This window comes from Symphalangus syndactylus, chromosome 5 (assembly GCF_028878055.3).
Source record: "Symphalangus syndactylus isolate Jambi chromosome 5, NHGRI_mSymSyn1-v2.1_pri, whole genome shotgun sequence".
NCBI classification, from domain to species: domain Eukaryota; kingdom Metazoa; phylum Chordata; class Mammalia; order Primates; family Hylobatidae; genus Symphalangus; species Symphalangus syndactylus.
The window spans coordinates 45583048-45603909 of record NC_072427.2 but is presented as its reverse complement, the minus strand read 5'-3'; the positions used below and the strand labels follow the sequence as shown (position 1 = coordinate 45603909).

General features: G+C 42.0%; 1 protein-coding gene and 1 long non-coding RNA gene across 5 annotated transcripts in view; one reads left to right on the top strand and one right to left on the bottom strand.

Annotated features, from left to right (window-relative positions):
• Nucleotides 1-20862, bottom strand: part of RORA (RAR related orphan receptor A) — a 740258-nt gene that overhangs the window by 139990 nt on the left and 579406 nt on the right. The window lies entirely within an intron of this gene.
• On the top strand, nucleotides 536-9312 carry LOC134736623 (uncharacterized). Its single transcript, XR_010120731.1, has 4 exons — nucleotides 536-3762; nucleotides 3940-4060; nucleotides 6654-6728; nucleotides 7408-9312. It is a non-coding gene; the product is annotated as an uncharacterized lncRNA (long non-coding RNA).

Below are 20862 nucleotides of genomic sequence, written 5' to 3'. Positions count from 1 at the left end.
AACACCAGCACTGAATTAAATACCCAGCATGTACCACCAAGCACAGATCAGGCATTTAATTAATGTTTAGTGGACTGAATAGAATTCAATATTTCTTCAGCATCTTCTATATAAATAGAAGCCTGACTGATGCCCTTGGAGAGGTGAAGAAAGGAACTCAAGTCCTGTAAAGATCTTCCACACAGCTGAATAATAAAAGACAGTATGCACCCAAATGTCAAGTAAGGAGAACCCAGAGAATGACCTATTGCAGCTCAGGAGATGAATTAATCAGAATGAGCAGGTGAAGTCAGCATCTGTGTGAAAGAGGTGTCTGGAAAGGGGGTGGGTTTAGAGAGGCCCTTTTTAGTTCTCAAGCACAAGGAGCTTTTCCCTGAGCTAGGTCTGCTCACATGCTGAGCCTGAAGCCCAGAGGTATTTCTACCCCTCTTCTCTCATGGCTGGCAGGCTTCTTATTCTTGAGGCCTTGGCTTAAATGTGACCTCTGCAGACCTACACTATCCAAGATAGGCTCGACCTGTCACTCTGTCTCACAGCACCCCGATTGTTTTCTTCATAGCTTTCTAAATGTTTATAAGGATTGATTGTTTATTCTTTTTTTTTTTTGAAACAGAGTCTTGCTCTGTTGCCAGGCTGGAGTGCAGTGCTGTGATCCCAGCTCACTGCAATCTCCGCCTCCCGGGTTCAAGCGATTCTCCTGCCTCAGCCTCCCAAGTAGCTGGGACTACAGGCATGCACCACCATGCCCAGCTAATTTTTGTATTTTTAGTAGGTACGGGGTTTTGCCATGTTGGCCAGAATGATCTCCATCTCTGGACCTCATGATCTGCCCACCTCGGCCTCCCAAAGTGCTGGAATTACAGGTGTGAGCCACCGCTCCTGGCTGACTGTTTATTCTTTATTGTCCGTCTTTCTCATTAGAGTCTAAGCTCCTTGAGGGCAAGTACTGCATTTTGTTATTCACTCTGGCAGAGCACATAGTGGTTCTCAAATTATCTTGCTGAATCAATGAATGGGCTGATGTTGGCTGAGACTGAGAATGCATGAGACAGTGACAAGAAGATACGTGAGGAGTTGCTGTAAGAGGCACTGAAATGGAGCAAGAGTGAACTGGGTAGGCAGATGGGATGCTGCCAGGTCATCAGACTGATCACAATGGTGTCAGGTCATACCAAATGGGGTGGCATAATTTGGGCAAAGGCCAGAAATGTACTAGGTGTGGGCTGCACAGATGTACGGGTCATCCAGTGATTTTCCGTCTTGGAAAGGCCAGCCAGCATTCACAGGACAAAGATGGGGGGAATAGGAATAACTGAGGTCAAGGGAGGGTCAAGGGCTATAGGAGTGTCTACATAAGTCAACACTGAGAATGTATTCCATGAATGAAAGTAACACAAAAGCTGTTGGCAGGCAAGGGTGGAACCCAGCTTAACTTCCATGGTGTTGTCACAAGCCCAAGAAGAAAAAGGGAACTCTGGTGAATACTCCTGAATGACAAAGATAAAATGGAAGACCTATGATTTGGCTATTGGGTTATAAAAAAAAGGACAGCCATCACATGAGGAAACCTAGAAAAATGAGATAACGAGCTTCAGGGCTCAGGATGGAAAGAACCCCATAGAAATCTTCGATCTTTTCCACCATGAGTTCTACACTGATGCAAAGGACAGAATCAGGATATACATTCCCTGATTTGGAAAGTATATATTTTCCCATCCAAGTTCATTGTGAACTGCTGACCAAAAGGGCAGTCTTTTACACAGATTCTGTCTAGAACCAGCACAGTGGGAAAAGCCTCGGAAAGCATACGGCAAAGAAACTCTGAGACTCCAGAGTACGATTTAGTAACAAAAAGAATGGAGTGTCTTGTCTTTGTATGCCCGTATAAATAATCACGATGGCTGAACTCTGCTGTTTTTCATCCAACCTAAGTAACAGCGTTGAAAAAGAAAGACAACAATGACTTGTGTGTACAGCGTCCAAGGGAACCATTAGCAATGGAGCTCCCCAGGCTCCTGGGAGGACCAAGCACATGGTCCAACCAACCATCTTCTGACAAGGTGGGGGTGGGCAGTGGAAGGCAAAAAGAATGGCTGCACTTGTGTTTCTGAAGGTCAGACCAAGAAACCAAGGACTGTGTCTTTGTTATTTCAAATATATAGCCTTTGAAGTCCCAGCAGGTAAGTGGGTGAGTCTCACATACAGCTCAGGAACTCCTTTCTCCTCTGTACCTCCTTAGAGATATAGGGCTAAGAGAGCCCAGGTGTTAGCCTGTGCAAGCCCTTCATTTGCAAAGGAGGAAACTGATGGGCAGAGGACAACACAAACTGCCCAAAGTCACACTGCTAGATGGCACTTGGGCCAGGATGAGACTTTCTTTTTTTTTTTTTTTTTTTGAGACGGAGTCTCGCTCTGTTACTAAGCTGGAGTACAGTGGCACAATCTCGGCTCACTGCAACCTCCTCCGCTCCTGGGTTCAAGCGACTCTCCTGCCTCAGCCTCCCGAGCAGCTGGGATTACAGGCGCCCACCACCACACCCAGCTAATTTTTGTATTTTTAGTAGAGATGGGGTCTTACCATGTTGGCCAGGATGGTCTCTATCTCCTGACCTCAGGTGATCCACCCGCCTCGGCCTCCCAAAGTGTGGGATTACAGGCGTGAGCCACCGCACCTGGCCAGCAGCATGAGACTTTCTAACCCAGCTTCTTTTCCCAATCCTAAGCAGCCCATCTGGGGCTATGTGACTGACTGACCACTAAAACTGCCTCTGATTCCACATTTTGATTTTTGCTCCCATAAGCACTGTTCGCAGTTTTCCCCCTCATATTACTTCTATAACAACCTTTAGGTGGTCAAGGAAAAGAAAAAACACCATCCACATTCCTAGGCATTTTAATGAAATGCACACCAGGTATCTGACCCAGACTCCTACTTCCCTGCTAATCTCCAGCTCATATCAATTCATTTCCCTAACAGAAAATAGGTGTCAACTTTGTAGATGGAAAGTAATTTCCCTGCAAATATTACCAGAGAGGTTATTGGCACTACTTGACAGTTTTATTATTACTTTTGTTTTGCAGTAAGGTGGGGGAACTCTACCTTTGCCAGGTAGAATACTGAAAATAAAAGTAGAACTTTTAACTTTGTATTAGTTTTAACATCGGAGGGGAAAACAAGAAGCAAAGAATATGTGTGCTGGCCACATGCCCAGTACGGCTAAGGGCAACCTCACAGGATCCTGGCTTTCCTCACTTCTCACCCACAAACTTTCAGATCCTGGAGCTTCAGTGTGGGTTAGAGGGAATTACTCTGCAGCATCTGAAAAGCCAGCTCACAGGTGGGCTGCTGCGGCGATTTGTCAGGGCCTGCTTGTAAACACTGGCTATCAACTCCTTTACAAGGTAAGCCAACCGGGGGCAAGTTAACTCGCTTTACTCTTCTCCGGGTTTAATAGAAGGTGGGTATACTTTTTTTTTTTTTTTTTTTTGAGACGGAGTCTCGCCCTGTCGCCCAGGCTGGAGTGCAGTGGCGCAATCTCGGCTCACTGCAAGCTCCGCCTCCCGGGTTCACGCCATTCTCCTGCCTCAGCCTCTCCGAGTAGCTGGGACTACAGGCGCCCGCCACCACGCCCGGCTAATTTTTTTGTATTTTAGTAGAGACGGGGTTTCACCGTGGTCTCGATCTCCTGACCTCGTGATCCGCCCGCCTCGGCCTCCCAAAGTGCTGGGATTACAAGCATAAGCCACCGCACCCAGCCGAAGGTGGGTATAGTTTTATAAGAACCCAATAATCTAAATATTTCACATGTAGACAAGAAAACTAGAAAGCCCCAAGAGAACCAAAAGAGTATTTTATTAATAACTGTTTATGTGTAGTAGCTACTTAAATTCATGTTTCACTGCCTTTTTTTTTTTTTTTTTTTTTTTTTTTTTTTTTAGATGGAGTCTCAGTCTGTCGTCCAGGCTGGAGTGCAGTGGCACATCTCGGCTCACTGCAAGCTCTGCCTCCTGGGTTCATGCCATTCTCCTCCCTCAGCCTCCCAAGTAGCTGGGACTACAGGTACCTGCCACCACACCCGGCTAAGTTTTTCTATTTTTAGTAGAGACGGGGTTTCACCATGTTAGCCAGGATGGTCTCGATCTCCTGACCTCGTGCTCTGCCCGCCTTGGCCTCCCAAAGTGCTGGGATTACAGGCATGAGCCACTGCGCCCGGCCTCACTACCTATGTATTTTCTAAAGGGTCAGATAGACTTAGGTGTAGGTTGGCCAGAAAAAATGCAGAGTTCCCAGTTAAATTTGAATTTCAAATACACAATGAATAATTTTTTAGTATATTCCAAATAACGATAGGACATACTTTTATTCATTGTTCATCGACACTGAGTCCATTAACCAGCTGGTTTATTTATTTATTATTATTTTTCCCCTTGCTTCATTCTTTTCTGACCTTCTGTGGCTTAATTTTAGGACTCCTATTAGAGGGTGGAGGGAGAAATACAACTCACACGCATCGGGTGTCCTACTTATCATTAGCTGAGGCACAAGTTTTGGGAGGGGAGGGATTTGCTACTTTGAGCTAAAAATGGTGATTATCTGCATTCTCTCTATTACCATATGGACAGAATTAGCCATAGACTGATGTTTTCCAGAAACTGGATTTTGCAGGCCAGTAAAATCCAAAAAGAAAAAGGAAATTGGGAAATTGTGAGAAGATCAATATACTGTTGCCAAGTTTAAATTTGATCAAAAAAGGGTGTTTAAAAAAACCCCACAGCTACCATCTTCAATTACCGTTAATTCATAAAAGAAAGCAACATTTCAATACCCCAAGAGTAGGAAGGACGCACTCTTCTTTATTTCTTAAATTAAGTTGGCAACTTTACAATGGATTGCCCTCATTTTTGTGGAAACTTCATCACAATCTGGTGCTGGCTCTGAGATCTGAGAACATGCAGACCAGGTCATGCCACAGCAGCACCTATAAAGTGACAGCAGCAATGCTGCACTTTACACAGGTTTGTGCTGGTAGCAGATAACCGCAGAGCACCTTGCAGTAAAGGAAGGAGAAGGTGAACATGTGCCAGTTCGAATTTTGATGGTCTTAAATTAATATTTAATTTAAGCATTTTATTTCTGAGATGTATGTTATTTGTGTGGAAGTATAGTGTGATTTTTCTCAAACCACAAAGCATTTCTTTAACTTATATAGAAAACGTTTTTCCAAACTTCCTTTGGAGCACAGCTCAATCTCTGAACTTGTCCTCCCTACCTCTATAAAATGAATGCTTCAGCAACTGGATAATGTGACGCTGAACTTTAATAGCCCCCTTCCTAAGAGAGTTCAGAGGTCTTTGAAAATACAGGTAATTAAGCCTCCTGGTTCCTGAGAGCTGGCAGAATGTGTGACCTCAGCTGAGAAGAGTTGGGTATTTGCCAAAAGGCAGGTGTAGTTGGTAGCAGTGCTCAGAGACCAAGTCCCCAAGTTCAGATTTTCTATCCCTCTTCCCATTGTATACAAGGGAAAACTATAGTGTGAAAGTGGATGACTGCCTGAAATTGCTGAGTAATTAAAAGGAACCATGATTAAAATAAACTGCCCAGCCCAAATCTCATATGTAGTTTCTTTTATCTTCCTCCAACCTGAGAAATGTATATAAAGGTATTTTTACCTTTAAATAGGGTTCTTCTTTAAATAGAGTTGAAACTCAATTTCATATGCTGCAGACAGATGCAAGGTATTATGTACCAATGATCCCTAAATAATTCTTTTCTTCTTCACATGGCTGTGAAGTTGCAAACTAAGTATCCTTTTTGAAGGCTTGTTGAAGCAAAGAATTAAATATACATATACAGACTAAAATATATGTTAGTATATTCTTTAGAAACACGAAGAATACCCCCAGCTTTTCACAGTGATAATCTCTGGGTTAGGGAATGGGTGGGGTCTTTTTAATATTATGTTTTTCTGTAATGATGGGGTTTTAAAATAATTGTAATTGTCTATTACTTTCAGAATACGTAAAAAAGATACAAAGCATGCCCATTCTCATTAAAAATCATTTCAACCTGGACTTTTGGGATGTCCTTTAAAAGTACTTGCACTTTCCCACAGTCCTCTGTCCAGCCTCTCTCAGTGACCTGAGACATTCAGTGCCACTTGGGTATTCCAGACACTTGTCTTTCTGAGAGAAGCAGTGCTACCACTTTTCTTTTTCTTTTTTTTTGAGCCGGAGTCTCGCTCTGTTGCCAGGCTGGAGTGCAGGGGCGCAATCTCGGCTCACTGCAACCTCCCCCCTTCCGGGTTCAAGCGATTCTCCTGCCTCAGCCTCCTGAGTAGCTGGGACTACAGGCACCCGCCACCACGCCAGGCTAATTTTTCTATTTTTAGTAGAGACGGGGTTTCACCATGTTGGCCAGGCTGGTCTCAATCTCTTGAGCTCGTGATCCGCCCGCCTTGGTGTTCCAAAGTGCTCGGATTACAGGCGTGAGCCACCGCGCCTGGCCCACTATTTTACCTTCTCAAAACTTCAACTCTTCTGTAATTACTGAAGCCCAGGTAATTTTCCCCCCAGCCCTATTGAATACCGGCTTGTTTTCATTTCTTTCTCTTTGTCTTTTGCCTTACTAATTCTGACGTGATTGTTTTTTTCAGCCTCAACTGAATAGCAGAGAGATTTTGGCTTTCATTCCAGAATGATGTTTCACAGAAAGTCAACTCTTGTTCCAGGTATGTGATAAACATCTCACTAGTGAACTTCTTGCTGTTTCTAAGCGATTAACGGTTTGGTTAGCAAGCCCAGAGCCCTGCAGATACCTTTTGCCTCCTACACAAGGAGTAAGCTAATGAAACCCACGGGGCATGGCCTGCCCCTCTGCTTCCCTTTAATGGTTTCTGTCACCCAGGCCAGGCTGCCGCCACCATGACTCTGCACATTGATGTGCCGCCTCAGGGCAAGCAGAATGCAAATGACGGTGGCCCTCAAATTGCAATTTAAGGATAGCTGTTATATCTTCCCATATATTTCTCTTCCTAACCTCCAAATTTGAGGATAATGTGCTGTTTTAACTTATTCTTGGCAGAAAGAATGTTAAACCTTAGGGTGATGGTAGTATATTGCTGAATTCTGTGTTTTGGAATAAATTAGATTTTTTTGGTGTGGAGAAGGGAGAAAGGGGGGAGCACTGAATGCAAAGACAATTTGATTTTAAAAGCTAGAGTTTCCTCGTTCCTGGGTTCTAGATATTTAAAAAATAGCCACTATTAATTATGTAATAAACTGTAGGAGGTTGTCAAGTTGTCATCTTTATTAAGGTGTTTCTTGCCAGACATATTCAAAATCTGTGTACTCAGATGTTAATTGCATTTGCCTCTATTGATTAAAATATACTTTCTGCCATTAAAATAGAACTCCAAGATGTAAAGGGAAAGAACACTTTAAAAGGCGTTTCCAAAGTCGTCTTGGATAGAGGAGCTTTCATCCAAGGGTGCTATGTGGCATTCCGGAAATGAATCAGAGACTTGGGCCCTCCATTTCCTTAGAAACAGAGACATGCTGAAGATCGTTAGGGTAAATTAGTGGGACAAAGTACACTCTGCATTTTGTTTTTAATTTCAACTAAAAAAAATGCTGCACTCTTGTCTTGGCTGGAGAAATATCCTCAACCTGTTCATCTCCTATCCTCTGCCCAAATCAACTCCAAATTTGACTGACTGAATTTTCAGTTCCTGTATTTTCAGATCAGTTCCTGTATTTTCAGATCTGGCTCTCTCTGTGGTTGTGATGGTAGCAGTGGTAGTGGTTATGGAGTCTGTAAGACTTACCGTTTTAAAAAGCCAAAAGCTCTCTTCAGGTTAAATAGTCTCTCTGTCTGATTCTCAAATGAACTCCTTGAGGAAGAATGTTCCATGCGTATCTAGAAACCTTACTTCTACAAGAATGAGAGCTAAAGAAGTTCACCCATATCCCACAGAAACCACTTCTTCCCTTTCCTGAACAAGAAACCCATATTCTTCATCTTCTGTCTGTCCACCCAGGCTTGGAAGACAGGTGAAAACAATCCCATCTTTCTATTCTTAGAAAGAGGTAGGGATGTGATGCTTACATTCCCCTGGCCTTTACTTGCATCAAATGTGGGAGGAAGGAATAAAAGAGAAGAGGAAACTAAAACCCGAGAAAGGGGAAGAAGAGAAAGTATTAGGTTGATGCACAAGTAATTGTGGTTTTTGCAATTACTTTTAATAGCGAACCCCCGCCCCCAAAATCGTCTAGGAATCTGCCCTCTGGAGTGAACTTGACTAAAAGTAGGTAATAGTACCACTCTCGGCTTAGAAGTATCTGATTATCCCTACTAACCAGTACAAGACATAGATTTCTGAAGGAAAAGGATGCCTACCATTGGCTGTTTTTTGTTTTTGCAGTTTGATTTTTCTTATTTTTTAAAAGGTTCTAAAAATAATACATATATACCTGGTATAAAATTTGAAAGTTAGAAAGAAGTTAAAAGAAGCATACAAAATATCACCACATCATATTATCTTATTAGCCAAATGCAACCACCACTAACATCCAGGGAGGGCTCTTGCCAGTATTTTTTCTATTTTTTCCTATGCTTTTAAAAATCTTCACAACTAAAATCATTCCGTGCACAGAATTTCACATACTACTTTTTGTTCAATCAAAAACATTTTCTCATGTGTTTATTAATTATTTAAATATTATTTTAATGGCAGTATAATTTGCCATCATATAACTATATTATAATTTATTAATAATTTTCCTAATAAAGGACATTCAGAGTGTTTAGAATTTTAGCCATTATAAATAGTATTAAATAAACATGGTTTTTGTGTGCATTAATCTTTACTTTTTAAATTATTTCCTTAGAATAATCTACTGGAAGTAGGATTACCAAATCAAAGAGTACCTATCACCAAGAAAGCTGTATCAATTTATATTAACAGTATATTAATGTCTTTCTGAAACTGACTGAATTGATTAATGTCATTTAAAAATCATGCTATCTTGTTAGGCCTCTGATACTTTGTATTTACTGGTAAAGCTGAAAATTGTTTACAGGCTAATTAAACACATTATACATTAAGGTTATTAATTTTGTGCCTTAATATTTGAAAAAATGCATCTTATCAGTTTGCTTTTTGTCCTTTTTGCTGGTTGTTTATGATCATTTTTGACATATAAAAATTTTATTTTTCTCTATATTTCAATGTATTGACCTTTGTATTCTGTAATTTCTTCTATTACTGTAAAGTACAGAAAATCTGCCTGTATCTAGATAAATATGCAGAAATATGTTCTCGTTATTTAATTAATTTTTCAAAAATATTTCTTTAATTTATCTAGGATTTAATTTGTTACACGGCGTGAAAAAAATTTATTTTTCTCTGATAGGCTAAAAATCATCACGCACAATTTACTGAGTACTTTTTCCCCACAGCTTATATATGTATTCTATTGACACATATGCAAGACTCTTTTTACATATGCGAGATTATGTTTTGGGGTTTTCTTTCAGCACTTTACTGATCTCTTTGCCTATTCATTTATCAGTAGTTTCTCCATCCCTAGTCCTTTTCTTTCTTTTTTCTTTCTTTTTTTTCTAAAGTTCTTTTAACTATTCTTATTTCTTTCAACTTAAAAGGTGGCCAAGATGACATACCAGAAGGCTGTCTAAAATTATTGGAGAAAGAGAATCTTTGCCTTTAAAGTTTTAGGTCTTAGGTGAAAACGATGCAGTGTTAGCTCTTGTGTCTATAAAGGGTGGGGTTCATGCTATGACACAGAAAATCAGAAAGGACTTTCTTGACATTTGTAGAAACAGTAATATAAAGAAGAATTAGGTACCTTTTGGTTCATCTTAAGAAAAGAAAATCTCCAGTGAAGAGAGTGAGACATTTAATGTTAAAAAGATCTCCTCTCTTCTAGGGCACGAGTAAAGATATCAACCCATCTATCTGTAGAAAATTGCCAGAAACTGTCACAAAATAAAAAATGAGAGAACCCCTGAATTATGACAGCCCTGGTGGGGTTTTACAAGTTGTGTGCCAAATAATTTTGTTTTCTTTTTAAGGCTTGTTAACAGTGGATAGCTTAAGGTGATGGGGTTATAGGTGAATTTTTTCTTGTTCTTATTTAACTGTATTTTTTTTTTGTCAAATTGTATACAAGCTTTTTTTCTTAATAATGGCCTGTTAATTAACATCTAGAACCCAGTACTGGAAGCATTAGTCCCAAGAAGTGCAAAGTTACAAAAAGTGGATTTTCTATTTCTTCACCTCTTACCTTAATAGACACAGAAACACTAAAACTCATCTCATTAGAAGAGGTCTTGTGAAAATGAGACAGGACATATCTAAACCAAGTGCTTTTCCTCTGAATAAGATTTAACCCAAAATGAGGTTGGTGACTGGATGAAGTTATGAAAAAACTACTCCTTAAAACTGCTATTTCTAAAGCTAATAGGAATTCTTTTGCAGTGGGCTTTTTTCCCTTGACAACCAACGATTGATACATCTTGCATGTTAAAAAGCAGAGGGCTGTTAAGTAAGTTTTCAATGGAAATAATTTTTTTTTCCCTGCACCTTCCCTTTTTATGACACAGTTGGCACTATTTTACTGTCTTAAAGATTCCCATTTTACTTTAATGGTCTCTACTTTCCCCTTTTCTTAGCTCTTCTTAATTTTTATGCTTTTCATTAGTAGATAATTCTCTCTGGCTCACCAATGGGGATGAGGGTCAGAGTCACGGGCAATATACTATATCTGCGTTAGTCTGGCTTGAGAACAGCGAAACCGTGCCTCCTTCTCGAATTAGTCACTTTAAGTATAAGTGATGGGCAGTCTCTGTGACAATGGTTTTGTCATAGTAAGCACTTGAACTACCTGCTGCAATTTTTTCGCCGCCCTCCCCCCCGTTTCAATCAGGCAAGTTTATCTTTGTTCTTTAAACCCTAAGCAGATTTTTGTATTTTTTTTTTGCATGCCACATTGAAAAGAAATAAAATCCAAGCGCCATACACGTCAATTAAAGGCATAAACAGTTAAGTAATAGTCCATTTCCCCCTTGAATCTTTCATGCTTATTTTCCCTTCTTAGAATAACACTTAAAAGCCATTGAAGCTTCAACGGGACCAGCGTCTCCCCGTTTCGCGGGGTGTAGAGCAAGGTGTGGGAGGAGCGTTCGGCATGTCAAGTCTCCGCTCTATGGTGGATCTCCACCTCCCGGCTTCCAGTGGACAGCCCTGTGAGATGGGGAAAATTTCCTTCCGCTCAGATACTGTCAAGGCCAATGTGCCTTTCAGGAGATTGTCTGAGAGACTTCGAACATTGAAACTGCAAAAAAAATTGAGCTGGACAGATCCTTGCCGCCACTTTTTCTGCTAAATATAGAAAAGTTGTCATCGGGTTGCACAAGCAATTTCCAGCTACAGCACCTCAGGAGGGGAGGCGGGCTCCTGTCTCTGGTAGTTAAAGTGCATAGAGCTGAGCCGACTCTGACTCATGGGTTGTGAGGAACAAGGGAAGGTGGTAGAAGAGTAATGAGAGAAAGGTGTCCTTGTTTTGGTTAAATATAATGACATGGGAAGATGTGCAGTTGATGATGGTATTTGCTTACAATGTCATAAAGCATCAATAATTTGCAAGAAAAGGGTAGAAGGAGCCCTACCCCAGGAGTCTGTGCTCAGAGTTTCTCCTCTATCATTGCTTTGGAAAACACTGTTGTATAGTGGAGGAAGACTGTAAGATATGGAGCCAAACAGGCATGGGTTGGCATCCCAGTTTTCTCTCTCACCCTTTGTTTGATTTGGAGTTAATTACTTTACTTCTCTGAGCCTGAGAGTCCTCATATAGAAGATGTGGGTAAAATAATATTCCTCTTGCAGCATCATTAGGATTCACGTTAGGAGGAAAGTACGTGGCACTACTAGGTGCTCAGCATTTGTTGGCGCCCTTCTCCTTCTCCCCTTTTAGGCAAATCATTTAAGCCCCCTGGACATCAGTTGCGTCTCTCTTAGCAAGTCCTATTGTTTCTACCTCTGGAATATATTTAGAATTTATCCACTTCTCTCTATTGTCATTGCTGCCATGTCAGTCCAATGTGTAGGCCATTGCGATGCCTTCCTAACTGGTTTCCCTCCTTCTACTTTTAAACCCAGTGCAATCTGTCTCCACATAGCAGGCAGAGAGGGCATTTTAAAAATGTAAATCACATCATGCCCCTACCCTGCCTAAAACCCTCCCGTGGCTGAACTTAGAGTAAAATCCAAGCTCCTCACCACAGCCTTCAAAGGCCCATGTGATCAAGCCCCTGCCTACTGCTTTCCTTTTAGACTCCACTTGCTACTGCTTTTTTCTTTTTTTTTTTTTTTTTTTTTTGAGACGGAGGCTTGCTCTGTCGCCCAGGCTGGAGTGCAGTGGCACAATCTCGGCTCACTGCAAGCTCCACCTCCCGGGTTCACGCCATTCTCCTGCCTCAGCCTCTCTGAGTAGCTGAGACTACAGGCGCCCGCCACCATGCCCGGCTAATTGTTTTTTTTGTATTTTTAGTACAGACGGGGTTTCACCGTGGTCTCAATCTCCTGACCTCGTGATCCGCCCGCCTCAGCCTCCCAAAGTGCAGGGATTGCAAGCGTGAGCCACCGCTCCCGGCCTGCTTTTTTCTTCTGTTAATTTTTTTTTCCAGTTGTACTGGCCCTTTTCAGTTTCCAGAACACTCCAAGTTTATTTCTACCGCAGGGCCTTTTAATTTGGTGTTTCCATGGCTTGGGAGAGGCTTCTTCTAGATTCTCCTGTGGTTGAAACCTTCTCCTAGGTCAAATGTTTCCTCCTAAAATTTGTCATCCTTGACCTAGTCACTCTCTATCACAGCCCTAATTTATTTTCTTCATAGCACCTGTCACTATGTGAAAGTATCTTAAATACTGTTTATCTGTTTATTTTCTGTTTTCCCCCATGAGAATGTGAGCTCCATGAAAAAAGGGGACTATGCTTTTCTCTTCTTTTAATTTTTTTTTGAGACAGAATTGCACTCTATTGCCCAGGCAGTAGTGCAGTGGTGTGATCTCAGCTCACTGTAGCCTTGACCTCCTGGGCTCAAGCCATCCTCCCACCTTAACCTCCTGAGTAGCTGGGACTAAAGGTGTGTACAACATGCCCAGCTAATTTTTTGTATTTTTGTAGAGATGGGGTCTCACCACATTGACCAGGATGGTCTCGAACTCCTGGCCTCAAGTGATTCGTCTGCCTCGGCCTCCCAAAGTGCTGGGATTACAGGCATGAGCCACCATGCCTGGTGTGGGACTAGGCTTTTCATTGCTGAATAAACCTAGAACAATGCCTGTACCTAGGAGGCCCTTGGGAAGCATGTGAAGAATGGATTCTGAATAAATACGCAAAATGGGATAAAAATATCGTCCTGAAAGTTGGTGACTGGATTTGGAAAATCTATGTCCTTTCTATTTATTTATTTTTTTTTGAGATGGAGTCTTGCTCTGTTGCCCAGGCTGGAGTACAATGGCACAATCTCAGCTCCCTGCAACCTCCGCCTCCTGGGTTCAAGAGATTCTCCTGCCTCAGCCTCTTGAGTAGCTGGGATTACAGGCATGTGCCACCATGCCTGGCTAATTTTTTGTATTTTTAGTAGAGACGGAGTTTCACCATGTTGGCCAGGCTGGTCTCGAACACCTGACCTCAGGTGATCCACCCGCCTCAGCCTCCCAAAGTGCTGGGATTACAGGCGTGAGCCACCATGCCCAGCTTCCTTTCATTTCTAAAGATTCTATGATTTCTTGGACAGAAAGACTAAATCCTGGGATAATGCTAAAGAAACGCAATTAGAAAATTTTCAAACACTCAACATATAGTAACTCATATTAAGTTTACCAAGTAGAGGCACTTCGGGTATCTGCTTTAATAAAAAAAAAAAATAAGGACTTACATTTTGCATGTCAAGTATTTGTATGTCAAAGGATCCTTCTAACCCATTTAAAAATTTTGTACCTTTAAGTAGCATTGCGATTCTCTGAGCAAACCTATTTAGAGTTTGCTTAGCATGCCCTTTCTTCACAGATCTTGAAAAGGAAAGTGACCCCACAATATAACACATCTGCTGAAAGAAGTGGCTCAGGTGAGCTCAGGCTGTGTGAATAGTATGTCCTTTAGCTCAGGGCGTCATTCTTTCCACTGTGCTCTGTGCACGTGAGACCACTTCTGGGGCCGTGCTTTAAGAGGGACACGGTAAAGTGGATCACATCCCAGGGAAGGAAGTAGAAACCATGTGAGAAGAAAAAAAAAAAAGAAGAAAATAGGAATGCCTAATTTAAAAAGGAGGGGATGGTGGAGACCTGATAGTTGTCAATTACAGGAAGCTTTCTCATGAAAAGACAGATTTGGTGCCATTCCATGGGACAAATTTGGAACTGGTGAGTAGAAGCTACTGAAAGGCAGAGTTGGTCCAGTCAGTGTGGGACATTTCCAACAGTCTGGCCTCATACCTAAGTAAAGCCCTGTTTGGAAATATAATGAGCAGCTGCCTTTTCTGGATGTTAAAATTTCAGGCAAGTAAACCGCTAGTCAGCAATGTCCTTCCTACAAGGATTCCTCTTCTTGTAGGTAGGTAACATGCACACTTCCGGGAAGCTCTCAGTGAAATCTCTTCACACTGCTCGGCATAGTGGTTCACACCTGTAGTCCCAGTGCTTTGGGAGGCTGAGGTAGGAGGATCACTTGAGCCCGGGAGTTCAAGACCAGCCTGGGCAACAAAGAAAGACCCCATCTCTACAAAAAAAAATTTAAAAATTAGCCAAGTGTGGTAGTGGCATGCCAGTAGTCCTTGCTACTCTAGGTGCTGAGGTGAGAGGATTGCTTAAGCCTGGGCGTTCAAGGCTGCGGTGAGCTATGATCATGCCATTGCACTCCAGCCTGGGCAACAGAGTGAGACACTGTCTTTAAAAACTAAATACAGGCTGGGCCCGGTGGCAGCCATTTGGGAGGTTGAGGTCAGTGGATTGCTTGAGCCCAGGAGTTTGAGACCAGCCTGGGCAACACGGCGAAACCCTACCTCTATTACAAATGCAAAAATTAGTCGGGCCTGGTGAAGTGCACCTGTAGTCCCAGCTACTCGGGAGGCTGAGGCATGAGAATTGCTTGAATCTGGGAGGCGAAGGTTGCAGTGAGCCGAGATTGCGCCACTGCACTCCATCAGCCTGGGCGGCAGAGCGAAACTTGGTCTCAACACAAATAAATACATACATACATGCACACATTAAGTTAAATTAAAAAGAAATCTTTTTACATATTCTATGTTGGCTAATATTCTTTGATTTGCATCAATAGTGTTCTTTCTACTCTGTCATGTGTGGAATATGATAAGTCTGCTATTGCTAATGACCTAGGCCCAGAGAACTCTGAATTTCAAAAGTTAACCCAGAATCTCAGAGATCCATGGTTTTATATTCTGACTTGGAAGCAAGTCACTGGCTATTTCCTATTCAAGAGATTTCTAATCTGGAGGGCTAAAGGAGGCTACCACTCTTCTTGGTGAACAATAGTTTGTGTTCCAAGAATAACCCTGGGTTTGAGGATAGAAGATAAGAAGATAAGGCTGGAGAGTTTAAGAGTTGTATTAGATCTCCTTTTAATCTGTAGCCTAGGTACTATGTTATTTTCTACCTATGCCTTCCAGCAGGGGTGGCGTATAACTCCAGGCAGAAGCTGAACCTCCTTGGCGACACCCCCTAGCCTGACCCCTCTTTTCTCCTTCTTTCCTTCCTTTGCCTTTCATTAGAATTCCTATGAGCCTTTGAATGCTTAGCATGAAAATGAGCCCATTTTATTTTTGGAACCCACAGAGGCAGCCCTGAGGGGAGTTATTGTGTTGCTTTTAGCAGCTAAACAAAAAGGTGTGAAATCATTTGCTGGCTGTTCTAGAATGGGAAAAAATAAATAAAAAAACTGAGAAGGAAGGTTCAGGACAGTGTGTGGCAGCTTGGACAGAACCTCGTGATGAGGGCTTCTCTGAGACTTATTAGTAACCAAAGTGACTTTGGGAATGTCTGTGCATTTCTCTCACCTTCCCAGGAAGTTACTAGAATAGCACAGGAAGCCACTGGGATTAAAAAAAAAATGATTGATTTTGCAATACTATTTCCGTGTTGCCTTGAAAAAGACTTGAGGAGGGGACTAATTTGAGAAAATTCCTTAAAGCTCTTTGTAACATTTCTTATACGGGCAGCATGAGGGAGAGGAGAGAGGACTATTTTACCAAGCTTTTAAGACTTCAAACAACCAGGGAAGGCTTCTGTGGACAGGTATGTGAGTCTTTGACACAGGCCCCTAATTATTGAAACACATAACAGTGGTAAGAGACAAAGGCCTCAAAGAACTCAAGCAACAAGAACTTCTTGTGAAACTTGAGGTTTTTGCCCCATGCTAATAACATTCATTGAAAGTCATCTCCTGTTTTGGGGGGCTGACGGCCCCAGATACATCTCTTCTTAGAAGATTGTATTTTGAAATGTCTCTTCATTAGAAGGGCAACTTCATTTTCAATTGGAATCTTTGATATGGGATTTCTTTTTTTTACAATTATGGAATATTTTTTAAATGACAAAGTATTAACATATAAACATGCAGAGACATGGTAAACTCATGCCCTTATTCCCAAATTTTCACAGCTGTTTTACATTTAGACAAATCTATTTGAGCTCATTTCAAAAGAAATGAAAGGTTACCCTTCACATTTCCATGCCTCCTTCTTTCTCTTCCCAAAGAGACAAACCGTGTTCTGTGGCTGGTGCGTGTCCTCCTTCCTGGACCTTTAGGCAGGCCTGACCAAGTAGCCACTTGGCCTAATGAACATGACCTTTGGAGTATTTACATAGCCTGACTTCTGTGGCTGGAGGATCTCTCCTTGCGGGGGCCAATCACTGGGCCCATCTTATGAAGGTGGCTAAGCCTTCTTTTTTTCAGTATTCAAGGCCAGAATTACAGTATAGTAAAACAACAGGAAAAGGCAATCCTCCTCAAAGTACTATTTCGTTAATTGAGTCATCTATAGAATAAATAATATTGATTTTCCCCTTATTGCCAGGAAGTATGCCATGTGCTGAGATATAATGAGTCACAGTTAAACAAGTAGAAATTAAAAACACTGTAATTCCAAAATCTCTCTTAGGGAAGGAACTGTCCTGTTTTACAAAAATTCCATGATAAGCTATGACCTTGAGGATATGAGTGGCAGGAATCAAGAGACTGTTGGGTGAGGAGGATCATGGCATGAGGGAGGGGGAAGGAGAGAAGGAAGGAGGAGAGGAGGAAGTAGGAATCTCAGGGTGGGAGAGAGAGAAGATGGATGAGAGTGGCAAAAAGGACAAAGGAGGGAGATGAAAGGGCATGTGGCAAAATGGCTATGATGCAGAAAAAATCTACAGTGGCTCAGCTGCTAGAGGACTCTAACAACAAGGTCCTGACAGATAAATTTTTTTTTTTTTTTTTGAGACAGAGTCTCACTCTGTTGGCTCACTGCAACCTCTGCCTCCTGAGTTCAAGCAATTCTCCTGCTTCTGCCTCCTGAATAGCTGGGACTACAGGCATGCGCCATCACGCTTGGCTAATTTTTGTATTTTTTGGTAAAGACGGGGTTTCACCGTGTTGCCCAGGCTGTTCTCAAACTCCTGGCCTCAAGTGATCCACCCGCCTCAGCCTCCCAAAGTGCTGGGATTACAGGCATCAGCCAAGGTGACCAATTGCCCTATAGATCAATTAGAAGTCATTTGTGTTAATGTGAAGGAAGCCCATTATTTACTAGCCATCCTCTTCTTCCCACTGCAGTAAACTGTTCAGTGAAATAGAGTTTTTTTTTTTTAATTAAGAGGCCGATTTCATTATATGTTACATACATATATACAGCATATACATATATGTGCCATGTACACACAGATGCATATACACACTTCTCTATGTAAAAGATATCTGGATAAACTGAAACAAATCAGTAAAAAGCAGAAATTCCGCACCATAGGTGAGCATGAAAACACAACTTCGGGGCCTCTCCCATATGCTCTCAAAGCTAGGAATTCTCAGACACCCTGGCAAGGTCATGATCTTCATTTGGCATTGGGAAAGTACATTGAGGGACATCTCAAAGGACAGGGAGAGTTTATTTGTCACCAGAGTTGAGGGCGGAGCTTATTGTTTCATAGTTTTACACTGTAAAGGGAACATGATTTGAATATGGGGGTGGACTCTGAAGTCATAATTTATTAAACCTCTACCGTAGCTGCCCAAATGCTCTTTTTCCTTGCTTCCAACTCGCAAACTCTTAACTCATCTTTTCAGATTCTATTTAAATGTCACCTTATCTATGGAGCCTTCCCTGATCCCCCAGGGAGAGTAATTTTCCTCTCCTGAACTTCTGTATTTCTCCAGATATCTCTCTATTACAGTCTGTATCACATGGGATCACATGACTTTGAACCTTAATACAAGGTGGACCTCATGGTATCACTTTTGAATTCCCATTGCCTAGTGAGACACGTGTCACTTTTGCTGAATAAAACCTGGGTATGTCAGCAATAAAGAGAAACTTATAAGTGAATGCACTGCTTCAGAAAGACCAGACTTCCAAGCCCCCGAACGGTGGCACCACTGTCCCCCAATAATTTTGTTACTACTTGCCATTTGTTTTGCCCCTTGTTCCTATTTTGAATAAGAACCCATTGCTCTCCAGAAGTAAAAGCAATGTGATCATTTGTTTGTTTATTTACTCCCTGCACCAAGACCCAGGGTGACGAGGCTGGATTGCACATGGGGCGTGGGCATCAGAAACTGGAAAGTCTCACCCTGCCCAGCCTGTCTGGCTCGTATGCTTGGGCAAGTCACATAGCTCCTATGGGACTCCATTTCCTCACCCAGTGATAATGACTGGCTTCACAGGGTGGCTGCGGAGCTTAATTAAGGATTGAGAAGGAGGCAGAAAATACAAAGTGCAGCATACACGCAAATTTCCCATATTTATTTTTGGGCTCAGTAACCTGTTGGTAGGAGGTGTTTATGACCTGGAAGAGAAGTCTAGCAAGAGATGTAACTAGCTATTCTCATTCCAAAATGGTTCACTTGGTATTGACTGGGAAATGGGCCATGTCATTCTTGCTTTTGTTCGAGTACATTCTGTGGCCCTTCCTCCTAACTTTCTGGGCATAGCTTGCCAACTCTAGGCCTCAGTTTTCTTGCACAAGGACTTTATCTCTCTTTCCTTTATGCTCAGATATGCTGTGATGGCTTAAGCTTTTTCCTTAGCGCCTGTACCCTTAAGCCGCTCTCAGATAGAAGACAGAGGGAAGGCACACACGTTTGTGAGTGACCCCATGGGGTGGTTTCCTGAGCCAGAAAAGACAGAGACTTATGAAGCCCTGCATAGGCGACACCCTAAATCTGCCTGGCTTTGCGGATCCTGGCCTTTCTTCTAAGTGCTTGGAAGACCTTGGCAGATTCAGCCAGTGTTTTGATCACTGCCAGAGCCTGCAGTTTTGTTGCTAATTGTTTGCTGAATGAATTGAGCAAAAGCACAATTGGTCCCAAGGCAGGAGTGAGGAGGTGAGGGAAAGACAGAAAAACAAACCAGAAGAGAGGACTGGGTGACTGCCTTGGAAAATCTTATTATTACTGGTACATTTTTTTGTCTTTTAATCACAAAGGCTGTCTCTGCACCAGGACTAAAGAACCAAAACTGTTCAGAAAGAGAGAAGAGCCCAGCGCCTTATACTCAGGAGATACTGAAAAACATCATATAAAGTGTTTACTTTTGAGAGAAAAGTACACATCAGAGGATGCCCATTATTGATATAGAGGGTGACCAGGAAGTCACCCTCAGCCTGCTGCAGCTGTTTCCAGAATCTGTGGGATCACACCCCAGAGGCAGTTGGGTCAGTCACAGGCATCAGGTGAGGAGGAGGAAGAGTGAGACAGCTATTACAGGCTGCCGGACCAGGTGGCCGTGAAGAGGTGTGGGGCCACCAAGGCTTATATAAGGAGGATGGAGAACACAGGCCAAAGGGGAGGCTGTAATGCTGACTTCGATTGGCTAACTTAATATGAGGCAGACTGAAGGAGGAGGAGGAGGGCAGGAGAGAACACGCTTTAGAAAGCATGACGGTGTCTCATTCTGTTTGCAAGTGAGCACGTAGGTGCCTTCCAAATATGATCCTGAAGAAGGTGCAGATAAATGAAAAATTGGATATACAATAAACCATGTACCTCTTTATGTTTATATATGAACATATTAAAGAAGGTTGGCTTTAGTAGAATATGATGCCTATTCTAATTATATCAATATTGGATGCATTGTTAGTACCATTTCTCAACTTCATTTAAAAATCACTTTCAGAAAATAGAAAAAATAATTCTGAAGATTTTAACCTTAGGTGCCCGTGGATCATTTTCTTAGGAAACTGCAGCTTTTATAAATGCTGGACATACTTTATCCAAAGCATTATAACTGGTCTCCCACAAGCCTAGGATAAAGTTTTCCACATAAACACTACTACAGAAAAATGCCACATGCCATGGATTAAACACTGAAACCAGCTAATCACAACACATGAGAGCAAATGTAGTATGTTCAGAGAAGTACAAATATGTTGAAACATGTCTGTCATGAAATCTGATCTTAACAATCCTCTGAAGACTAGCCTTTTTGCAAAGAGAACTTATCACTAATATACCTCACGGAGGGGGTCTCAGTTTCTAATAGAGTTAATTTTATCTGCTTTGATGATGGAAACAAAAGACACCCTGGAAACATCCTCTTAATTCTAAGCACCACCCACCCTTTTTGAGGGGGGA